General features: G+C 45.5%; 1 long non-coding RNA gene across 2 annotated transcripts; it reads left to right on the forward strand.

Moving 5' to 3' along the window:
* Positions 1 to 626: 626 nt before the first annotated feature.
* LOC147124657 (uncharacterized) lies at positions 627 to 9,380 on the forward strand. 2 transcript variants are annotated; one of them, XR_015078774.1, is made up of 3 exons: positions 627 to 864; positions 1,074 to 1,160; positions 8,568 to 9,380. It is a non-coding gene; the product is annotated as an uncharacterized LOC147124657 (long non-coding RNA). The 2 variants fall into 2 exon arrangements; XR_015078773.1 differs by having other exon boundaries at positions 627 to 779.
* Positions 9,381 to 23,915: the final 14,535 nt, after the last annotated feature.

Raw genomic sequence — 23,915 nt, forward strand, 5'->3', positions numbered from 1 at the left:
ATCGACCCTCTCCTTTAAGAACTGACCGGCGCCAGTGTGTCTGTGTTCAATCGGTACCTGACAGCACCTGCGCTGTGCCCCCGCTCTGAGGTAACGCCTCGCTCCTCGGCCTTAGCGCCTTAAGAGAGGTGTGTAGCGCCTGATTTAGCGCTCCAATCACCTCCAGGGGTGATAAAAGCCAAGTTTGCCGTCGGAGGCGATAATTAGCGCCAGGCGGTAAATTTTGCGCACGGCCGATAACGGTGCCCCAAACAGGGCGATACTGAATTTTGTGGAAATATGATTTTGCCCTTACTAGTGCATGATGGGATACTTGACATCTAATGTATTTTTGTATCATTGCCGCTGGACTAAAGTTGAGTCAGCAGCAATTAACGTAATCTTCTGACCTATTGCATAAGTTAATCACAAACTGCCAGAACAATACATTGCAGAACTATTGGGTAACCGCACCGCGTTTTGTACGCTTGCAAACTGAGAGGTGATAATGACATCTGGTCAAAGAATGAAAAATTCTGTTAAAGGTTAATCTTGTTTCCTTTTATCTGCATGAATACTGAAATAACTTTGTACAGAAATAACAACAGAAAATGCTGGAAAAACTCAGCAGGTCAGGCTGTTGACTAACTAACTTTTATACATGATCATATGGAACTTGTTTTCTTCACTGTATAAATATGTTGTTAATCTGTAATTCTGCAGAGAGTCTCTGCTAGCCTTTGACTTAGCGGGACGCTCTCCTTGTATACAAGTAAAAATAAAGCTCTGCTTATCTGACGGTACTTACTTGTTTCAGAGTCTTACTCGGAGTCGAGATTTCAACAGTATTTCTTGGAGGTTCCAACGAGATCGCTTGCTGTACTGGTGAGTAAACGGACGAAGACACGGTATCTTTCTGGGAACGAATCCTAACTGGCCAGTTATAAGTGGCATTAGCCACCAAAGGGATTCCCTCTCAGTCTGAAAACTAGTGTGTTCTGTTTGCTATCGGCTACAGTACTGCGATCAGTTGAGACTCATTTTCCAGGGTTGAGTTGTCATTTTTGTAATTATTTCCTCTTTATGTCTATCAGAAAAGGAGACGAGTTCGGAAACCTGAGCCCTGAAATAGACCGTCCAGATAAGACACAGTAAAGTCGGGTGATCCCGGACTAAGAAAGGTACCAAGGTTAAAAGGAAAAGCGTTAGAAGTTTGTTACTGCAGTGTGGGTGGGTCCCCCGGAGATTAGGAAGCCGGAGAGAGAGTCTTGCGGCAGAAGGCAGGAGATCTTCAGAGATTTCATTAAAGTATAAGGACTCAGTTCTGCAGTGGCGAATAACACAGACTGAGAATTGTCTATTGTTCAGTATATAGTATAAGATTTTAATGAGTTACCTAATTTGTTTACCTGTGTGGTCTGTCGCGTTAGTTATTATTAGTCTTGTTATTGTTAGTACGTGTTTCTTTTCATCTCTTACAGCAACTTGGTTGCAAAATCGCAAAGGGGAAACGGGTTATTGCGATCCAGAGAAATTACGCCTAGTTGAGACTAACCAACAGGAAAGTCCCAATTAAGTAAAAAAAAAGGTGCCAAATCTAGTAAAATCCAAGAGAAAGGCACCCCTGCTTGTTATATTTTTCAAAACTGCGGTCAAGTTTCAATCAATGACCTGCCAAGGTGGTCCAGATGGACCCGAAATGGGAAATACCCATTTCCACCAGACGGCACCTTTAACATAGACAGAATTACCTGTCTAGAGGAATGCCTCATAAAAAGGGACCCACTAGAAAAGGAAAAAAAAAGTAAATTGATCAGCCTTCTCAGATTGGAAAAAGGAAGCAGATAGGCGACGTTAACGAAGTATAGAAGTTAATAAACATAATACAAAGAGGGATGAGGTTAATCAGGAACAGAATAAACAACAAAAAGTTAAACAAATGGTAATGAGACAGGAAAAATTAAAGAAGCCATCAGCTCCATTATGGCCAGAATTGCCCCAACCTAGTGATGATGATGATGAGGACTGGGCAGGTTTTGGTCGACCGCCACCATACATACAAAATCCAGGACCTGCAGCCCCAGGACTTGCAGATCCTCAGGCGGGTCAAAATAACCCCCAAAATGATCCAGATCCAGTCACACCAGGTAACGATGGTGGAGCCACAGCCCTTCCGGGGCCAGCACACCCCGTTCAACCCCTAAATCAACCTAACCGTAATCAACCAGGAGAACCTGTTCATCCCCATGATACCCGTAACCGACCCATAAGACAAAAAACACCTGATAATGGTGATGCGGAAGGTTCCTACCCCTTGAGACGTTTTCCTAATGTCCACAATGCGGCCGGACCCCCTGTAGTGGTCCACAGGCCTTGGACTGCAACTGAACTTAGACTCCTTGTTGAAGGATTGCCAGATCCTACTGTTCAGTTAGAAAAAGCTATTGAACAATTAACAACAGTTGTAGTGTGCCACAGACCCAGTATATTCGACGTAGAACAATTATGTAGAGCTTGGTTAAGAGACACCAAATATAGAATCCTAGTTGAGGGAGATCAAGCATTTACAGGATTTGCAAATTTCCATAATAATGTTAACAGCACTCCAGAAGATATGCCCAATGATCAATTTTGGACTAACCTTTGGACTGCATTGTACGCCAAATTCCCAAAGAAAACCAATTGGACAAAAATTATGGAAACTACTCAGAAAAGAGATGAGGATGTTGAGGATTATATAGTTAGGTTAGAAGAAGTAATGACCCAACATTCAGGAATGACTAAAGAAGCATTCCAAGTCCCTATGATAAATGCCCTGGTAAGCGGTCTCAGACCAGAACTTAAGGAAGTATTGACCCTTGTTTGCCTGGAATGGAGACATAAAACTGCCCCCGAATTAACAGCTATCCTAAAAGGTATTCAAGAAAGAAGTAGGGAAAGTAAAGGCAAAAATCCCTTTTGATGGAACAAACGGGCGCTGAAACTGCTCAGCCTACCCTATTTCATCAAAGACAATCCAGAGGACGAGGTCGAGGGTTTCAAAGAGGAAGATTTGGAAATAGAGGCAGAGGCACAGGCAGAAGGCAATGGAATGGAGGAGAAAATTCAACGTGTTTTCATTGCGGACAAGTAGGCTATTGGAAATCCAATTGCCCACAATTATCCCGCCAACAAAATCAGGGTTGGCAGGGTCCACAAAATTTATCTGGAAACGGAAATTCCCAAGCCCAGGTTCACACTCGTCCACAGACTAATTGGACAACTAGCAATCCCTGGGGAAATCAAAGTGGCCCAAACGAACAGTTTGGACAAAATCCAAATTGTTCAGCATGACGTTACTTAGAGCCCACCCTAGACATTGCCCAGGAACAACAAGCTGTGGTACAATTGCCTGCAGTATCATTAAATTCTAAAGAAGAGCCATTTATAAATTTAAATATGAATGGAACACAAGTTCCATTTTTGGTAGACACTGGAGCAACTAATTCAGTCTTGACTAAACAATATGCAGTAGGAGCACCTTGTACCAATCAGAGTGTCAAGTGTGTAGGACTTTCAGGAACAACCCAGACTATGGTATGGTCCACTCCATTGGATGTACAGATAAAAGACTTTCATGGACAGCATGCATTCTTATTATCTGAAGACGTTCCCATCAACTTAATAGGAAGAGATTTGTTGTGTAAAATGAAAGCAGTGATATCATGTACGGAAAAAGGACTGAAGGTACATGTTCCAACTGACAGATGTGGGATGTACCCATTGCAGGTCCACAATTCTCCTATTTTGTATTGTTGGACTAATCATGATGACAACCTCAGTAAACAATTACTGATGGCTGTGGAAGCATTGCAGTATGTCACAAGATCAGTATCAGAATACCAGAAGCAGTTTAATTTGGGACATTGGCATGATAAATTGCACTGTACAGCCTATTATGACAAAACGGGAGAAGATCTAGAAGTGGCAATTAATTACAAGCCCTTTCTGCATCAGAAATATTCATTTAAAATCCGAAGAATTTTAATTGGGCAAGAAGGAATAGCGTCACCAATCTTGTTGACCCAAACAGCATGGGAATTATTTAGGGTAAAAGACTCTAAGCCACACTGTATGTAGGATTCGCAAAATTGAACTTTATATTATAAAGGGTCGAATGGCAGAAGAGGCCATGATTTTAAAGACTGTTTTAAAAGAAGCCTAGGAAAAAGGGGCATTCAAAATGGCCACCAGACCCCATGACCAACTTATTGGGACACTTTAAAATGGTTCCTACAGTCCTCAGACAGCTTTGTGGATTCAGCCCACAGTAAGTTCTGGAAGCCGTTTCTGAGAGAACGAAACCAGACACCCACATTATACATATAGATTGGATGCAGATCCAGTCAAGATCGGCCTGTAGATAAAGGCCATCTAAATGTTTACCCAGACAAAGGGGAACAGTTTCATATTCATGAGAAGAGCATCAAGGACCCGTTAAGGACATCACCAGGACATTAAAAACAATGAAGGTCATTCCAGACCAGAGATGGCCCTTTACCGGCCATCCCAAAGTATTAAAAAATATAATAACTACCCCGCTGTGCGATAAGCCCGCCAAAAGTTAAACAAAGACTAACCTGATTTGGGCGGGAGAAAGAGGCTTCTCCTGAGAAGTATATCTGGGGAACCCGGGGGTAGAAACAAAGACAGTCATCATGGTGCTACCATCATATTCGGTGGCATCATCGCTTGAAGAAGGGGAAGAAGACGGTTCGAGCCGGCGTCCCGCCCCAGGGTAAAACATCGGGAGATCATCGACTTACCCCGGGCCGTTTGACGAGACCAAGGACCGTAGTCCTAAGAAACCTATATGAAAATGGTCAAACAGATGGTCGTCCTCCACACTGGTGTCCAGGCCCGCTGAGATCCGGCCTGCTCGTGACCTTCACATCGAGGAAGAGAGCAGTGTGGTGCAGCCTGCAGCGCCCACCACGAGGAGACAGGACGCCTGAAGGGATCAAAACGCAGACCTGTTTCAAAACCTTACACTTCCTAGTTGGATTGGTGAGCATGTTTCTGGCCCTTCATAATCAGATCTAGATAGGTTTAAGGGGGTGGACATTTAAGGGTATAATTAACATGAGTTGTTGTTCCTCGATGTTCCGTGTGTTTCCCCATTTCATGATGATCTTTGTAGAGTATAATATGCCTGTATTTGCCTTAGTTAGTATTGTGTCGTTATGATTTGTTTGTGTTTTTCCCTCCCATGTACCCTCTTATTTGTTTGCATTTGATTTGTTTTACATTATGCAATAAAATTTCATTTCGTTTCATCAAACTTGGTCTATAAGAGTTTTCTCTACATTGTAGTTCCTGCCCCAAAGTCCAGAGTACAGAATCTAAGGGGCGAGTGGGTCGAACCACTCAAGGTTTTACTGTGCAAGAGAGAGAGGCCTCTAGAGAGAGAAACCTCTGCGATCTAAAACCCCTTACATGTACACTAGCAGTGGCACATTAATTCAAACCTTCTGATCTAGGACAGATGGTCCTACGCCTATCAAAAGCTGCAGTTCAACAGGAGTGGAGAATAAGTCAGGGCACTCTAGTACATTATGTTAATCATCAAGGATATGGAATAGAGTTGCGGGAAGACATGGAATTCCAAGGGACATTTGAGGCAAGAGAAATAGCCACACCAATATTTCCGCTATTGCCCGAAACTGAAAGGCTACTTGATCAAATTCCTCTCCAGGCATGGTCCAGCCACCCGAATGAGGTGGGCAAGTTGTTAACAGCCCACCTTACAAGGTGACACTTAAACCGTCTGTCCCACTGCCACGAAGGGTGCAATACCCACTCTCTGCAGCTGCAGAGACTGGCATTCAGCCCGTAATTGACTCTCTCTTGGAACAAGCGATCTTGGTTCCAACCCAGAGCCCTTGCAACACTCCTATCCTTCCAGTTCAAAAGAAAGAAAGTGGAAAATGGAGATTGGTTCAAGACCTAAGAGCAGTTAACGAGTCTGTTCTCCCTGCCTACCCGGTGGTCCCAAACCCAGCCACTATCCTGACCAGTATACCTCCCAATTCAAGGTATTATACGGTCATTGATCTCTGCTCAGCCTTCTTCAGCATTCCTATTCACCAAGATTCCCAGTTCCTGTTTGCCTTCACGTTCAAAGGAACCCAATACACATGGACCAGGCTGCCACAAGGCTATACAGAAAGCCCAACTATCTTTTCACAATGCCTCAAACATGATTTACAGGACATTGTCTTAACCAGTGGGTCAACCCTCATACAGTACGTAGACGACCTGCTAATTGCATCACCTACCCAAGAGGCATGCAAGATTGACTCTTTGATAATGCTCCAGGCATTGGCAAAAAAAGGACATAAAGTCTCACGTGCAAAACTACAGTTTGTTTCAGAACGAGTTAAATATTTAGGGCATGAATTGTATCGTGACACTCGCCAATTATCTAAAGGCAGAGTAGCAGCTATTTGTGATGCACCATTACCTTCTACCAGACAGCAATTGAAGCACTTCCTTGGTATGTCAGGATACTGCAGACAGTGGATAATGGGATATGCTGAACTAGTGCGTCCACTTTTAGACATTTCCATGCCATCAGAGGAAGACCCCCTAGTCTGGTCAGAAAAATCCAAAAGCGCCTTTGCGGCTATAAAACAAGCCCTTTTATCAGCACCAGCGCTTGGTCTCCCAGACTATAATCAGCCCTTCCATCTGTTCGTTCATCACAAGTCAGGGTTTGCACAGGCTGTGCTCACCCAGACCCATGGAGATAGACAACGCCCACTTGCATATTTCAGTATCCAGTTAGACCCAGTGGCCAGAGGACTGCCTGGCTGTCTGCCAGCCCTAGCAGCTGCCTATTATGCTGCTCAACAAGCTCAAACTGTTACGCTTAACCATTGTACAATTCTGTTTGTCCCTCATTCAGTTGAAGTCTTCCTAACCAAATGTGCAACACAACATTTGACCCCTGCTCGAAGTACTAAGTATGAAGTAGAACTCTTATCAAATCCTCACCTAACAATACAGAGATGCTCCGTTCTTAACCCAGCCACCTTGCTTCCCACCATTGAGGAAGGAACACCACATTGTTGTGAATCAGTGACTCAGCTTATCAGTAAGTCTCGTATAGACATTGTAGAAACTCCTCTGGACAATAGCGATTTTATATTTTATGTGGATGGATCAGCCCTCAGAGACGAAAAGGGCTCGCCCAAAAGTGCATATGCCATTTCCGATGATCATTCAATTACCGAAGCATGCTCACTACCATCTTTCTTTTCAGCACAACAAGCAGAACTGTTTGCCCTTACAAGAGCATGTATTTTAGCTACAGGAAAATCAGTGAATATTTATACTGACTCTCAGTATGCATTTGGAGTCACTCATGATTATGGTCAAATTTGGAAATTTAGAGGATTCCTGACTTCATCAGGATCTACAGTTAAAAATGCTGAACAAATTGATAACCTTTTAAAGGTTCTCCAGTGCCCTACAAAAATTGCTGTTATTAAATGCAAAGCACATACAGGCAATCAAGACCAAGCTTCTTTGGGTAATGATAGGGCGGATCGAGCAGCTAAGGCTGCTGCTCTATCTGATACAGGGCCACAAGTGTCTGCATATGTTCTTAGAAATCAAGATCCAGACAATCTCCCACCCACAATTGATGATGTTTTGGCCTATCAATTACAGGCCAGTCCGGACGAAGTGTTAGCTTGGGTGAATGATTCTTGTTTTAAAACACCTGAAGGAGTATGGGTCTACCATGACGGCCGCATGGTGGCTCCCAAGTCAATACTCCCATGGATTGCCCGATGTGTTCACGTGTTCACACATGCGGGCAAAGGGGGGATGGCAGACTATATCACACAAACTTGGTATTCACCAGGCATTTCGGCAATTACAAAACAAATTAGTGAACAATGCATTACCTGCCAAACAATGAACCCAGGTAAAACGGAAAAGGTACAGACTGCCTCCCACCCAAATCCAACAGGACCCTTTGTACATTTACAGATGGATTTTATTGAATTACCGGTATGTTTAGGATTTAAGTATGTATTAGTTATTGTAGATGTGTTTTCACGATGGATTGAAGCCTTTCCATGTAAAAAGAATGATGAAGTTACTGTTGCAAAATGTTTGTTAAAAGAAATTGTACCACGATTTGGTATATCTGCACAAATTTCAAGTGACAATGGATCACATTTTACTGGGACAGTTGTGCGAGAAATGTGTAAGGCTTTACAGATCAACCAACACTTCCACTGCAGCTATCATCCACAGTCAACGGGACTGGTAGAAAGTTATAATGGTATGCTGAAAAACAAACTTTCCAAACTCTGCAGCGAGACGGGACTTAAACGGGTTGAACTGTTACGCTTGGCATTGATGGTAATGTGATCAGCAACAAACAGAACAACAGGACTGTCACCACATGAAGTCATCATGGGACGACCTCAGAGACTGCCATCTTCTGCACCCTTCACTGCCAAGTAGATGGACATTCACAAGATGGATGAAAATATGTTGAATTATTGCATTGCATTAACTAAGTGTATTTCCAGTTTCCACCAACAGGTCAAGCAAGCCCAGGCTGAACCAGCTGAAGGAAGGTGCCATAACCTAGAACCAGGAGACAATGTACACGTGAAAGTATTCAAGAGAAAGAACGGTCTCCAACCCAGATTCAAAGGTCCGTACCAAGTACTCCTAGCAACTAATACTGCTGTAAAGGTGAAAGCGAGACCAACATGGATCCACGCCTCCCACTGCAAAAGAGCTCCAGAAAACAAGGAAAAGGAATCACCAATCCCATCAGGAAATGGAACTGGACATTAGGAAGAGAAGGAAAGATTAAATGCAATCTTGCTAGACTAGGTTGTCCTTGATAAGTACAAAAGGAGGGAATGTGGAAACATGATTTTGCCCTTACTAGTGCATGATGGGATACTTGACATCTAATGTATTTTTGTATCATTGCCGCTGGACTAAAGTTGAGTCAGCAGCAATTAACGTAATCTTCTGACCTATTGCATAAGTTAATCACAAACTGCCAGAACAATACATTGCAGAACTATTGGGTAACCGCACCGCGTTTTGTACGCTTGCAAACTGAGAGGTGATAATGACATCTGGTCAAAGAATGAAAAATTCTGTTAAAGGTTAATCTTGTTTCCTTTTATCTGCATGAATACTGAAATAACTTTGTACAGAGTTGACTAACTAACTTTTATACATGATCATATGGAACTTGTTTTCTTCACTGTATAAATATGTTGTTAATCTGTAATTCTACAGAGAGTCTCTGCTAGCCTTTGACTTAGCAGGACGCTCTCCTTGTATACAAGTAAAAATAAAGCTCTGCTTATCTGACGGTACTTACTTGTTTCAGAGTCTTACTCGGAGTCGAGATTTTGACAATTTCTCCCCCAATGACTTTGCTAAAATTGCACATGCAGGAACTTGATGTGAATGCTATAGCTGGTGTGTCAAAAGTAGCACACAGAGGAATTTCAAGTCTAAAGCATGCTCCAAATCCCAGCCTGCTATGAGGATTGGGAAGGGTAAAGGAAGGGGGAATGCATTGAACAGAGACACTTGCTTCCTTAAAAAAGAAAAGATAGAAAATCAGAGGAAGAGCTAGCACAAGATACTGCCACACACTTCTTCATCATTTGTATTGGTCGAGGCCTGAGAGCAAACTTTCCAACTACATGAAATGGAGAGAGAGTAAGAGAGAGAGAACTTACATTTATATCGCGCTTTTCACCACCTCAGGACATCGCAAAGCATTTTACAGTCAATGAAGTATTTTTGAAGTGTAGTCACTGTTGTAATGTATGAAAGGGAGGCTTCAAAATTTCAGTGTAGTGTGCTGCACTGCTGTACAAACACTTAAAGCAATCCTCTGAAATTCCTATCCCTGCTATTTCAGCAGAGGGATTAACACCATTTGTTCTATGCAGAGTAGCACCTGAGCTATGATAGCACCGAGACCAATTTTTGATACATGTGTTAGAAGTTTGTAGACAATTGAGTACAGCACAATTGCAAGACTGGGGTAACCTAACTAGACGCTAGGACAGAAAATATAATATAACTTACAAAAACAAGTGAGGAAACTGCCCTATTTTTATAGGAAAAAAGTCCAGGTGGTTGAAGATCAATCATCACAGCCACAAGACATCACTACAGGAGTTCCTCGGGGCAGTGTCCGAGGCCCAACCATTTTCAGCTGCTTCATCAATGACCTTCCCTCCAACATAAGGTCAGAAATGGGGATGTTTGCTGATGACTGCACAGTGCTCAGTGTCATTCACAACTCCTCAGTTAAAGAAGCAGTCCATGCCCGCATGCAACATAGAAACATAGAAACAGAGAAGATAGGAGCAGGAGTAGGCCATTCGGCCCCTCTAGCCTACTCCGCCATTCAATGCGATCATAGCTGATTGTCCAAGTTCAGTACCCGGTCCCTGCTTTCTCCCCATACCCCTTGATCCCTTTAGCCTTAAGAAATATATCCCACTCCTACTTGAATATATTTAATGAATTGGCCTCTACTGCCTTCTGTGGTAGAGAATTCCACAGGTTCACCACTCTCTGGGTGAAGAAATTCCTCCTCATTTCTGTCCTAAAAGGCCTACCCCTTATCCTTAGACTGTGACCCCTGGTTCTGGATTCCCTGACCATCGGGAACATCCTCCCTGCATCTAGTCTATCCAGTCCTGCCAGAATTTTATAAGTTTCAATGAGATCCCTCTCATTCTTCTAAACTCCAGCGAGTTCAAGCCCAATTGACCCAATCTCTCCTCATACATCATTCCTGCCATCCCAGGTATCAGCCTGGTGAATCTTCGCTGAACTCCTTCCATGGCAAGAATATCCTTCCTCAGATAAGGTGACCAAAACTGCACACAATACTCAAGATGTGGTCTCACCAAGGCCCTGTATAACTGCAGCAAGACATCCTTGTTCTTGTACTCAAACCCTCTCGCTACGAAGGCCAACATACCATTTGCCTTCTTAACCGCCTGCTGCACCTGCATGCTTACCTTCAGCGACTGGTGCACAAGGACACCCAGGTCTCATTGCACTTCCTCTTCTCCCAATCTATTGCCATTCAGATAATAATCTGCCTTCCTGTTTTTGACACCAAAGTGGATAACCTCACATTTATCCACGTTATATTGCATCTGCCATGCTTCTGCCCAATCATCCAACCTGTCCAAATCATCCTGTAGTTTCTCGGCATCCTCCTCACAGCACACACGCCCACCCAGCTTTGTGTCGTCTGCAAATTTGGATGTATTACATCTAGTTCCCTTGTCTAGATCATTAATATATATTGTGAACAGCTGGGGTCCAAGGACCGATCCCTGCGGTACCCCACTAGTCACTGCCTGCCACTCGGAAAATGACCCATTTATTCCAACTCTTTGCTTTCTATCTGCCAACCAGTTCTCTATCCAAGTCAATACCTTGCCCCAATCCCATGTGCCTTAACATTACATGCTAATCTCTTATGTGGGACCTTATCGAAAGCCTTCTGAAAGTCCAAATACACCACATCCACTGGTTCTCCCTTACCTATTTTACCAGTTACATCCTCAAAAATTTCCAGTAGATTAGTCAAGCACGATGTACCTTTTGTAAATCCATGTTGACTTTGTCCGATCCTGTCACTGTTTTCGAAGTGCTCTGCTATTACATCTTTTATAACGGACTCTAGCATTTTCCCCACTACCGATGTCAGGCTTACCGGTCTGTAATTCCCTGTTTTCTCTCTACCACCTCTTTTGAATAGTGGAGTAACATTAGCTACCCTCCAATCCATGGGTACTGTTCCAGATTCCATCAAATGTTGGAAGATTATCAGCAATGCATCTACTATTTCTAGGGCCACTTCCTTAAGTATGCTAGGATGTAGATTATCAGGCCCTGGGGATTTATCGGCCTTCAATCCCATCAATTTCCCGAACACCATTTCCCTACAAATACTGATTTCTTTCAGTTCCTCCCTTTCATCAGACCCTATGTTCCCCACATTTCTGAGAGTTTTTTTGTGGCCTCCTTTGTGAAGACAGAATGAAAATATGTATTTAATTGGTCGGCCATTTCTTTGTTCCCCATTATAAATTCCCCTGATTCTGACTGCAAGGGACCTACGCTTGACTTCACCAATCTTTTTCTCATCACATATCTATAAAAGCTTTTACAGTCAGTTTTTATGTTCCCTGAAAGCTTACTCTCATATTCTATTTTCCCTTTCTTAATTAATCCCTTTGTCCTCCTTTGTTGAATCCTAAACTGCTCCCAATCCTCTGGATTACTGCTTTTTTTGGCCAATTTATATGTCCTCTCCTTGGACCTTATGCTATCCCTAATTTCCCTTGTTAGTCACGGTTGATTCACCTTTTTTGTTTTTTTTATGCCAAATTGGGATGAACAAATTCTGTAGTTCACCCATGCGGTCTTTGAATGTTTGCCATTGCCCATCCACCGTCAACCCTTTGAATGACATTCCCCAATCAATCCTACCCAATTCGCGCCTCAGACCATCGTAGTTTCCTTTATTTAAATTCAGGACCCTAGTCTCTGAGTCAACTACCTCATTCTCCATCTTAATGAAGAATTCGATCATATTATGATTGCTCTGACCCAAGGGGCCTCATACAACAAGATTGCTAATTAATCCTTTCTCGTTACATAAAACCCAGCCTAAGATGGCCTGATCTCTGGTTGGTTCCTCGAAATATTGGTCCAGGAAACTATCCCGTAAAGATTCCAGGAATTCCTCCTCCACAATATTGTTACTAATTTGGTTAGCCCAATCTATATGTAGATTAAAGTCAGCCATGATGACTGCTGTGCCCTTTTTGCACGCTTCTCTAATTTCCCTTTTAATGCAATCCCCAACCTCCGCATTACTGTTTGGAGGTCTATATACCACACCCACTAATGTTTTCTGCCTCTTGGTATTTCTCAGTTCTACCCATACAGATTCCTGGACAACGTACAGGCTTGGGCTGATAAGTGGCAGGTAACATTCGTGCCACACAAGTGCCAGGTAATGTCTATCTCCAACAAGCAAGATTCTAACCACCGCCCCTTGACATTCAACGGCATTACCATCACCGAATCCCCCATCTTTAACATCCTGGGGGTCACCATTGGCCAGAAAATTAACTGGACCAGCCACATAAATACTATGGCAGCAAGAGCAGGTCAGAGGCTAGGTATTCTGCCACAAGTGTCTCACCTCCTGACTTCCCAAAGCCTTTCTACCATCTACAAGGCACAAGTAAGGAGTGTGATGGAATACTCTCCACTTGCCTGGATGAGTACAGCTCCAACAACACTCAAGAATCTCAACACCATCCAGGACAAAGCAGCCCGCTTGATTGGCACCCCATCTACCACCTTAAATATTCACTCCCTCCACCACTGGCGTACCGTGGCTGCAGTGTGTACCATCTACAAGATGCACTGCAGCAACTCGCCAAGGCTTCTTCGGTAGCACCTCCCAAACCGCGACCTGTTCCACCAAGAAGGGCCAGGGCAGCAGGCACGTGGGAACACCACGACCTCCAAGTTCCCCTCCAAGTCACACACCATCCTGACTTAGAACTATATCGCTGAAGGGTTCTAAAAATTCACACATTCCCCAAAACTTATGGATAAAGGGACCCTTTATGGACAAGTTGTTAAAAAGGGTACCCAAAATGGCTTCTGCAACCTCGTGAACAAAAGTACAAGATTTTAAAAGCAAGGCCCTGCAAAAAAGCAGGCACTTTTCAAAACCTGAAACGAAACCTAAAATGCATGAATCTGTGAAAAGACTTTGTGGAGCCAGAGAGCTAAGCAAACACAGAATATGCATTCATTCACCTTGGAACAGATCAGGTCAGAATGGGCCTAATTGAGGCCATTAGGTTTTTGCATATATAATCGGTAGCAGCTCACAGTAGCCATCAAGCCAGGATGAGGACAATTAAATTTCATAAATAACAAACAGCCTGGACATCGAAGCCATTAAGCATGGAGACAACCACCCCAGAAGTCGTTAAAGTAAATGGCTGTAATCATTTTAAATGAGCCCGCCAAAAGTTAGACAAAGGACTGATCTGATTTGGCGGGCAGATAAGGGATGAAGAACCGGGTATAATTGTAGGCCCATTGTAGAAAATATAAGGGGTGTTTTTGGTTTAATGAGGTTATTGTCTCTGGCCAGTCAGAAGTATCTGAGTTGCTCCAGAGCCCCGTGCGGTTTCGAATCGCTCCCCTATTCTGGTTCTGACTGCCGGACTTATTTCAGTAGCGGTGTAGACAAAACAAGACTCGTGGTTGGGTGCAAAGAAGACCAGTATTTATTGAAATAAAGAATAAATTGAAAATAATGATGAATACAGCACTCTTTTACTTAATACAGCACACCTTTGCTTAATACAGCACACCTTTGCATAATACAGCAGACCTTTGCTTAATACAGCACAGCTTTGCTTAATACAGCACACCTTTACTTAATACAGCATACTTTTAATTAAGACAGCACACCTTTACTTAATACAGTGTACTTTTACTTAATACAGCACACTTTTGCTTAATGGGAGGAGAAACAGACACATTGAGGGAAAATTGACTAAAATTACTATTTAACAAAATTCCCCTTTAATACCACCACTTATACCTATCTAGGTTGCCTTGTAATGGGCCAGAAAGTTTTATGCTCACCAGTAAATGCCTGCTCCATGCCCCTGTGGTCTGTCTTAGATTCTTCACCGCCCCGAAGTAGAGATACCCCAGTAATTCAAAAGTAACTGCTGGTATTCCACTTCTTTGGGCGGGCAGTTGAGCTGTTCCCCTTGTAGGCAGGGCACGGAGGTGAGGCGGCAGAGAGAGAGAATGGCTTCCTGAGGGGCTATCTGTATACCACATTGGGAGCCGTTGTCTTCGCGCCCAAATCTGGATGTATCTGGGCTATACAAAAGGGACCGAACTATCCCCATTGACTGTAATGGGTTGGAATGTGTTTTCCCATTCATTTGACTGGTTTGCGACCAGTTTGAAATGTCTCACTGAATCCTTAAGTTTTCAGTCAACAGCACTCAAGTGGTTTGTAAACAATCCATTGTCCTGCGGTCACCGCCCATCTGCAACTGATTGACAGCTTTAAGTACTTAAGCCCTTGAGTCAACATTGTAGAGGGCTTATAAACAAACAACCCTTTGTCCTGTGAGTGAAACTTCCTAAACTGCAGTTGATTGACAGTTTCAAGTACTTCAACATATTCACACAGGCTGGTGTTTTCAAATCCTTTTGTCAGCCAGTGATGGGAGATATTCTGGCAGGTTGTCTTGGTCTTCTGCCATGAGGCCTGACAGCCATTTTGATACCCTGGGTTTTTAAGGTATATTCCACGCAGGTTTTCTTTAATCAAAAAAATAATCTTCGGGGGCTGTGGAAATTTTCCGAAATTCTTGCGAACCTTACACCATAGGTAGTGATCGCTCTCTTGCTTTTGCTCTTATCTCTTGGCCTTTGCCTCCTGCCTCTCGTTCTCATGCCCTGGCCTCGTGGAGGTCTCTCTTCTCGCTCCCCGCGCTGCTCAACGCTAAGGACGCCCATTACTACACCGAGGGCTGAACGCGGGAGGAGAACGAGACCTGAATTCAAAAACACACGGGCCACAAATGGGCAGACGAGACGAGACGAGACGAGATGAAGAAAATGGTAAACCGGTAAAGGCAGAGAAGGGCAGCGGAAAGACGCGTTGGGGGGACAAACGCCTAGTTATAAGCTGGCGTTTGACGAGTGAGTTGGCGTTCGAAGCATGGATAGCAGCGTCCATGACGAAAAAACAGGCATTCGAAGAATGGGTAGGAAAATCAGTTTGACAGCATAAACCGCCAACTGAGCCCCAACCGTTATAAAACCCGTCAGTGACTAAACTGCCCGAGGAAGAAGAAGAAGACCCATCGCAACTCGACGAAGACACGACTCGACGATAACGTTAGCTGAGGAAAAAGGAGGGTGATTCACATAAACAACTCCATCGCCACGCCCTGTGACCACGTGGCAACGAAGTACCCCAAAGGACAGCAAGAATGGACTCCAAAACTCACAATCATTAAAAGTCAACAGGTTTCGAATTGGTGAGCATAAATCCCTGGCCTCTCACAGCTTAACCTAGTTAGGTATAGGGGTTGGAATGAGGATAAGGGGATTTTAATGTGTTTGTTCCCTCGATGTGCCGGGTGTTCCCCATTCCCAAATAAGTGTATTATTTTTATATGCCTGTAATTATCTTAGTAATTCTCAGTATTGTGATCTTGTTTTGCCTTTAATAAAATTACGGTTTTCTTGCACCAAACCACTTGTCTACTCATTTTTCTGTATCGCCGCCTGTACCAAAGTCCAGTGTCTAGAACCCAGGGGGTGTGGAGTGATTTGAACCACTCAGAGACAGTCAGGGTCAGAGCTGACTGGGCACCCGCCAAAAACCCCCTACGGAAATGGCGACGGCGGCAGGACACCGGCAACAGGGGCGCGATACAGTAGACAATGGTTCGGAAGAGCAAACCATGATGGAGGAAAGGATTTCTGATTATGTGTTTAGTAAGGTGAATATCACAAAGAAGTGGATCACCACTCTGTTAAAGGCTGGGTGTCCGGTAGATGCCGCAGCTAAGTGGACAGAAGGGAAGGAGCACAAGAAATCCATAGAGAAGGCAGTCTGGCTGATGTGCTTCAAAAAGCAGGTCCAGCTTTCGGACAGGCTCATTGCAGCACAGGCAGCCGAGATAAGGGAGTTAGCCCTGGAGATCCAGGACAAGGCTCTAGCAGGGGAGAAGTTACTGGTAGCATTGCAGGCCCTGAATCAGGAAAGGGTAAAGTTAATGGGAGAACATAAGGCCAGGTTGGAATACCTACAGTGCCAAGTCACCGAAGCCAAGGGTAACGAGTTGAGGTTACGGGAAAAGGACGCCCGCCTAGCGAGACAAGTAAGGGAGCAGGAGGAGAAGGTAAAGGAAGTGAAAGCAGCTTATAAGTTAGCGAGCGAACAGGGGTTTGAAGATGCAGATCATGGCCCCTGCAAGGAACAGATAGAAAGTCTGAGCCTGGCCCTAAGGAAGGCAAAGGTCAAGGTGTGCCTCATAAGCCCGAAGGCAGGCCAGGCGGATTTCACAGGGAACGAGGGGAGAACGGTTCAAACACCATAGGTAGTGCAAAGGGGCGACCCAGTTGAGGAACAGGAGGTCCTGCGACCACCACCCATAGTGCCAGGTTTTAGTGAGGTCTGGCAGCAAAGGGGGGCGCAGTCAGGGGTCGAAGCGGGGGTGGAACAACCCCCGCGGGAGAGGCTAGAACCAGGACCGATGTGCCCAGCCCGGCATCGGAGGTTCGGCCCACCCGTAGATGGCGAGGAAGAGGGACCCCTCCAAAACCAGTTCGTATTACCCTATAGCACCCAACAGCTTAGGGCTATGGTGAGCCATATCCCAAGGTTCACCAAGAAAGGAGACCCCTCGGTCCACTTCAGGGAAGTGGAACAGGCAGCCAGCATCAACGATTGCGATGATGCTGAGCGGGCCTAAATGCTGCTGTTCTCTTTGGAGAGTAAGCTCCTCCAATCCCTCTCTGACGAGTGTAAGAGGGGGAAGGGCGTGTATGAGGCACTCAGGGATGAAGTTCTGGAGGCCATGTGGATGAATGAGGGAAGTCCTTTCCCTCGTGTGGAGCAGACAGTGCAGATCGCAGGGGAAACCCCGTAAGCATTCGCGGACAGGTTATGGCTGGTATATAGGAGTGCCTGTGCAGGGGCACCTAACCAGGCATTCCTGAATGGGGATCAGCTGGCCCACTGGCTCCGTTGCCTGGTGGCAAACAGCTTGCCACAGGTCCAGGCCAAGGCGGAAGCCTGGTTCGACCCCAGGAATCACCTGACCACCGAACTTACGGTGATCAGAGAGTTGACCCTAGCCTATAAGAACGGTGGGGGATCCGATGCACACCCACCTAAGGGGAAGGTGCATGAGGTAAAACCCGGACAGGGTAGGAAGGAGTGGCATCAGGAAGGGAATAACCCCCCCAACACAAAGCTCAATTGTTACGGGTGCTGGAAGGATGGCCATTGGAGGAAGGAGTGTAAAAACCCTTGGAAAGATAGCAAGGGAAAGAACTCCACAGCCACAGCCCAAAAGGTAGAGGCAGGGATCCCTCCCACCGTGGTTGTTAGATCTGTGTATCTTGATGTTGTATTTCCTTCAAGAATGAGACAAGAGACTGCAGGGAATAATCAACAGGTGTTTACTGGATGAGGGTTACTCTAAAACTAACTGTACAGATCCCTACTCAGGGTTTATATACAGGTGTGGTCACTGCCGGTACTACAGTATACAGGAGCTGTAAAAAGTACTTCTCCCCTTAAAGGTACATACATTACAATTCCTCCCCTTTTAGATTAACAGTACCATAACATTCATTTAACAATTAAATATCAACTAATTACAATTAACACTTTTAACATGCAACATTAACTGAAAATAGTCTATTTATAAATTCAGTCTTTGGGGAGGCTTCTTGATCCTTTCTGGACAGCGCCTTTCCTGAGTGTCTTGCTCTTGGTGCGGAGGCGATTCTGGCCCCCTGTCATCGGTTGGTTCATCAGCTTCCGATGCTACTGTTTCTGGGGTAGATGCTACCGGTATGTCGGGTTCATCACCAGGTACGTATGGCGAGACATGGGGTTGACTTGTTCCTGTTCTTATGTTCATTAATAAATAGACATTCTTATTATGAACACAGCTAGATTTTGCTAGTTACTTTATTGAGCACATGTGGACTAGGTACAGTATCTGTAGAGGCTTCCATCTTGACTGCTGCCTTGTGGGTAGCCTAGTGCCTCATGGGTAATGTAGTCTTAATATACATACAGCTGGGTAGTGTAGTCTTAATACATACAGCTAAATACAGATCTACACAGCTCTACGGCTCCACCTAGTGTCCACTATAGAATGACATGTTATTGATCATTACACCTGTGACTCTAGGATCTGGTCAACATGGCGTCTCACAATGTTCTCCCCAACATCCACTGTGTACATTAATGGCCCCTGCCATGTGCATATCGTTCCTGGTTGCCATTTCTCTGTTCGGTAGTCGCGGGCCAAGACTGGTTGCCCTACATTGAAGCTCCTTGTCGGCTTCTCATTGATGTGCTGGAATTGCTCACTCTCAACATCTCTTCGTACATTTGGTCTGAACAAATCCATACGAGATCTCAACCTTCGGTTAAAGAACATCATGGCCGGGGTCTGGTTGGTGACTGCATGTGTCGCATTTCTGTAGGCTAACAGGAAATTGTCTACCTTATGCTGCAGTGGAATGTCGTCATTGCACATGGCCCTTACTGCTTTCTTAAAGGCTTGTACGAACCTCTCAGCCAATCCATTTGTGGCTGGATGATACGGGGCGGATGTGTAATGCTTTACCCCATTCCTCTTCATAAATCTTCGAAACACCTCGGACACAAACTGTGGTCCGTTATCAGAGCAAATCTGCTCTGGCAAGCCGTTCTTGGCAAATATGGTCCGTAGGACTGCAATAGTTTTCTCCGTGGTGGTGGAGGACATTTTGATCACCTCAGGCCATTTCGAGTGCGCATCCACGGCTATTAAAAACTTTGAGTCCATGAATGCACCAGCAAAATCAACATGCCCCCGTTGCCATGGAGATGAGGGCCACTCCCATGGGTGTAGAGGGGCATGTGGTGGTGCATTTTGGACCTTCTGGCATCCTGAGCAGCTCTTTGTCAGGTCCTCGATTTGCTGATCGATCCCCGGCGACCACACATAAGCCCTAGCAAGGCTTTTCATTTTCACCCCTCCCAGATGGCCTTCGTGAAGCTCATTGAGCACTCTCTCCCTTAACTTGGGTGGAATTACCACTCGATTTCCACACATCAAGGTCCCCTGGCATACTGACAGCTGTTCTCTTCTGGATGAGAATGCTGGCAACAGTGAGTCGCCATGTGTTGGCCATCCCTTCACCGTCAAGTCATATACCCAAGACAGTGTCGGGTCATTTCGGGTCTCCTTCTCTATCTCAGCGTTAGTTACAGGCAAGCGTTCAATTATAGTCGAATGAAATATTTCGACAGGGTCCACTGCTGGTGCTTCCTCCGCAGTAGGCAGTGGCAGGCGTGATAGCCCATCAGCGTTTCCATGCTGTTTCGTGCCCTTATACTCGATTTCATATTGGTTCGCCCCTAGAAAAAGGGACCAACTTTGTAGCCGTTGCGCAGTCATCACCGGAACGCCCTTCTTTGGATTAAAGATGGAGACAAGTGGTTGGTGGTCAGTCAGCAAGGTGAACTTCTGCCCGTGCAGATAGTGGTTGAACTTTTTCACTCTCCACACTAGGCTGAGGGCCTCCCTGTCAATCTGGGCGTAGTTACGCTCGGCTGAGGTTAGTGATTGTGACGCAAAGGCTATTGGCCTCTCTGAGCCGTCCGAGAATTTTTGCGACAGCACCGCTCCAATGCCATAGGGTGATGCATCACACGCCAACCGAATTGGTAGTGCTGGGTTGAAATGAGCCAACACCTCTTTTGATGTGATCAATTCTTTGCTCTTCTGGAAAGCTCATTTACATTTGTCATTCCACTTCCATGGTACCCCCGTTTGCAGTAGGGTGTTCAGTGGGTGTAGTACGGTAGACAAATTTGGCAAGAACTTATGGTAGTAGTTCACCAGCCCGAGGAACGACCTCAGTTGTGACACATTTTCCGGTGCTGGAGCCTTGACTACTGCCTCAATCTTTTCAGAGGACTTATGTAACTCTTCTTCATCAATAACGTGGCCACAATACGAGATCTGCTTCTGGAAAAAATCGCTTTTGTGGCGATTAGCTCGGAGCCCATATTCCTTCAATCTAGTGAGCACCTGCTCCAGGTTGGCGAGGTGATCACTCTCATTTTCGCCCGTGACCAGGATGTCATCCAAATAACACTGGGTCCCTGGAATCCCTTGCAGGACTTGATCCATTGCCCTTTGCCAAATAGCCGGAGCTGATGCTACCCCGAACACCAGCCGGTTGTATTGTTAGAGACCTTTATGAGTGTTGATCGTGAGGTACTGTTTCGAGGCTTCTTCTACCTCCATTTGCAGGTACGCCTGGGCCAGATCAATCTTAGTGAAGCGTTTCCCTCCAGATAGCGAGGCGAAAATATCTTCCATCCGCGGAAGCGGATATTGTACCGTGTGAAGGACTGGGTTCACTGTCACCTTAAAGTCCCCACAGATGCAAACCTTCTTTGGTTCCCCAGGCGTATTACTCAATGACCTCTTCATTACAGGAATGATGGGTGTAGCCCACTCGCTCCAGTCCACTTTGGACAGTACTCCTGAACGTTCCAAACCTTCCAGCTCTGCTTCGACGGCTGGGCGGATCGCATAAGGCTGGCCTTAAAAAACTTTGGGATTGCATTTTCCTCTATTTTGATCGTCGCTGTTATGCCTTTTAGTGTTCCGAGTTCCTCCTGGAACACTTCTTGTGCGTCAGTTAGCATTTTTGACAGTCTTCCAGGTGTGACGTCGTCATCCTTTTTGGCATCTACCGTCAGTGCTTTTATGGAATGCCAATCTAGCTGTATCTTCCGGATCCATTCACGTCCTAGTAGTGGTGGTCCTCCCTCTGGCAATACATATAGGTCCATTTTTGGTGTTTCCTTGCTGTTATATATAACGTTCACCCTTATTTTTCCTTTGGGGTAGACTTTTTGCCCCGTGTACGTCTTCAAGACGATCTCTGTTTCTCTCAAGTGTATATGTGAGAATAGCCGCTTGTAGTCCCTTCGGTTTATGACTGTTAGGGCTGATTCTGTGTCCAATTCCATTTTCACTTGGACTCCGACTATCTTGAGCGTGACCCAGATAGTTTGGTGATCCTCTGTTTTGATCACATTATGTAGTTTCAGACAACCCAGCTCCTTGCTTCCGGAGTCTGTATCCCTTTGCTGTTCGTCTGAACGACTCTCCGTCACCTTATGTACCTTCTTGTACTTCTCCTGTGGAGATTCTTGCTGCTGGTTTTCTTTTCCGACCTGCAGACTCTTGCTATGTGTCCTACTTTTCCACACTGTCTGCACACTTGGTCCTTGAACCAGCTATCATTATGGTCGTGTGTTGTTCTGCCGCAGCGATAGCACTTCACTGTTCCGTATGCCATTTCATTTGTGCCATATTCTTGCGGTCTCCATTGTATCTCAGCCGTGCCCCGTGCTGCTGCTTCATGTGATACTGCCATGCTGAAAGCCTTGTCCAGCGTAAGATCCTTTTCTGATAGAAGCCATTTCTGGGTTCCTCCACTTTGAAGCCCACACACGAACTTGTCCCTTAAAGTATCTGCTAGTCCCGTTCCAAACTGGCAGTGTTTCGATAGCTTGCGCAGTTCCGTTAAATACTCAGCATTACTTTCATCTTTATGCTGGTTCCTTTTGTGAAACTTAAATCTTTCTGCTATCAGCAGCGGTGTGGGGTTTAAGTGGTCCCGTAGGATTGACACTATGTTTTCAAAATTCTTTTCCGCTGGTTTCTCTGGGGTTACTAGGTTTCGCAGTAAGCCATACATTTTTGCACCCATTGAATTCAACAATACCAGCACTTTCTTGTCATCTGGCAGGTCATTCGCCTTGCAGTATACTTCAATGCGTTCGACATATGTCGTCCAATCTTCGACTTTATTGTCGAATGCTGTGATACTGCCACTCTTCGGCATTTTTGGGTGTGGTTAGACTGGCTCAAAATGGCGTCTCCTGCGCTCTCCCTTCTTCTCCGCTGCAGCTCAAAATGGCATCTCCCGCACTCTCCCTTCTTCTCCGCTGCGGCTCAAAATGGCGTCTCCCGCGCTCTCCCTTCTTAATGGCGTCTCCCGCGCTCTCCCTTCTTCTCCGCTGCGGCTCGGCCCTTGAACACCGGCTGCGCTCTGCGCGTTTTCCTGCGCGCCTCTCTCTCTCTTTGCCGCTGCTCGGCCCTTGAACACTGGCTGCGCTCTGTGCGCTCTACCCTCTCTCTTCTCCCGTCAATGCCGCTCGGTCCAGAACACCGACTGCGCCCTGTGCGCTCTACCCTCTCTCTTCTCCCGTCAACGCTGCTCGGCCATTTCTGTGCCATCGGTCGGCTCCAGCCGCCACTGCCCGGGAAGGGTCTGCGCCGTATCTGCTGCCAGCCCGTTTAGCTGGACCACCGTGACTGGAGAACCAAGCCCAGCTCTCAACAGCCTCCACTGCGATGCTCAAATCTCCGCTGGATGGTCGACGCCCGTGCTTCTGGACTTGGCCTTCTTCTTTCACTGTTCTCCAGGAGCGAATCCCTGGGAGGTGATGCAGAGTTGCAGGTAGGTTTGAATCGCCTCGTCGCCACTGTTAGATCCGTGTATCTTGATGTTGTATTTCCTTCAAGAATGAGACAAGAGACTGCAGGGAATAATCAACAGGTGTTTACTGGATGAGGGTTACTCTAAAATTAACTGTACAGATCCCTACTAAGGGTTTATATACAGGTGTGGTCACTGCTGGTACTACAGTATACAGGAGCTGTAAAAAGTAGTTCTCCCCTTAAAGGGACATACACTACAGTAGTCGCATCATTTTTGGACACCATGAGGTCCTTATTGACTGGCCAAGGTAGAGTAGCCGCCGCTACCGGTGCTCTGACCCTCTCAGCCCCATCCAACCTCAACGGGTTTGATGTCAGCGTAGACGGGAAACCCATGGCCCGACCACAGAAACAGTATAACTTCCCCAGGGAAGCGGAGCCAGACATGGAAGCAGCCATGTCCTCCTTAGTGCAGCAGGGGGTCCTGAGACCGATAGCCACCCATGTAAACTCTCCATTGTGGCCGGTTAGAAATCC

Source organism: Somniosus microcephalus, chromosome 1 (genome assembly GCF_052327205.1).
Source record: "Somniosus microcephalus isolate GS21.2 chromosome 1, FLI_Smic_1.0, whole genome shotgun sequence".
In the NCBI taxonomy this organism is placed as follows: domain Eukaryota; kingdom Metazoa; phylum Chordata; class Chondrichthyes; order Squaliformes; family Somniosidae; genus Somniosus; species Somniosus microcephalus.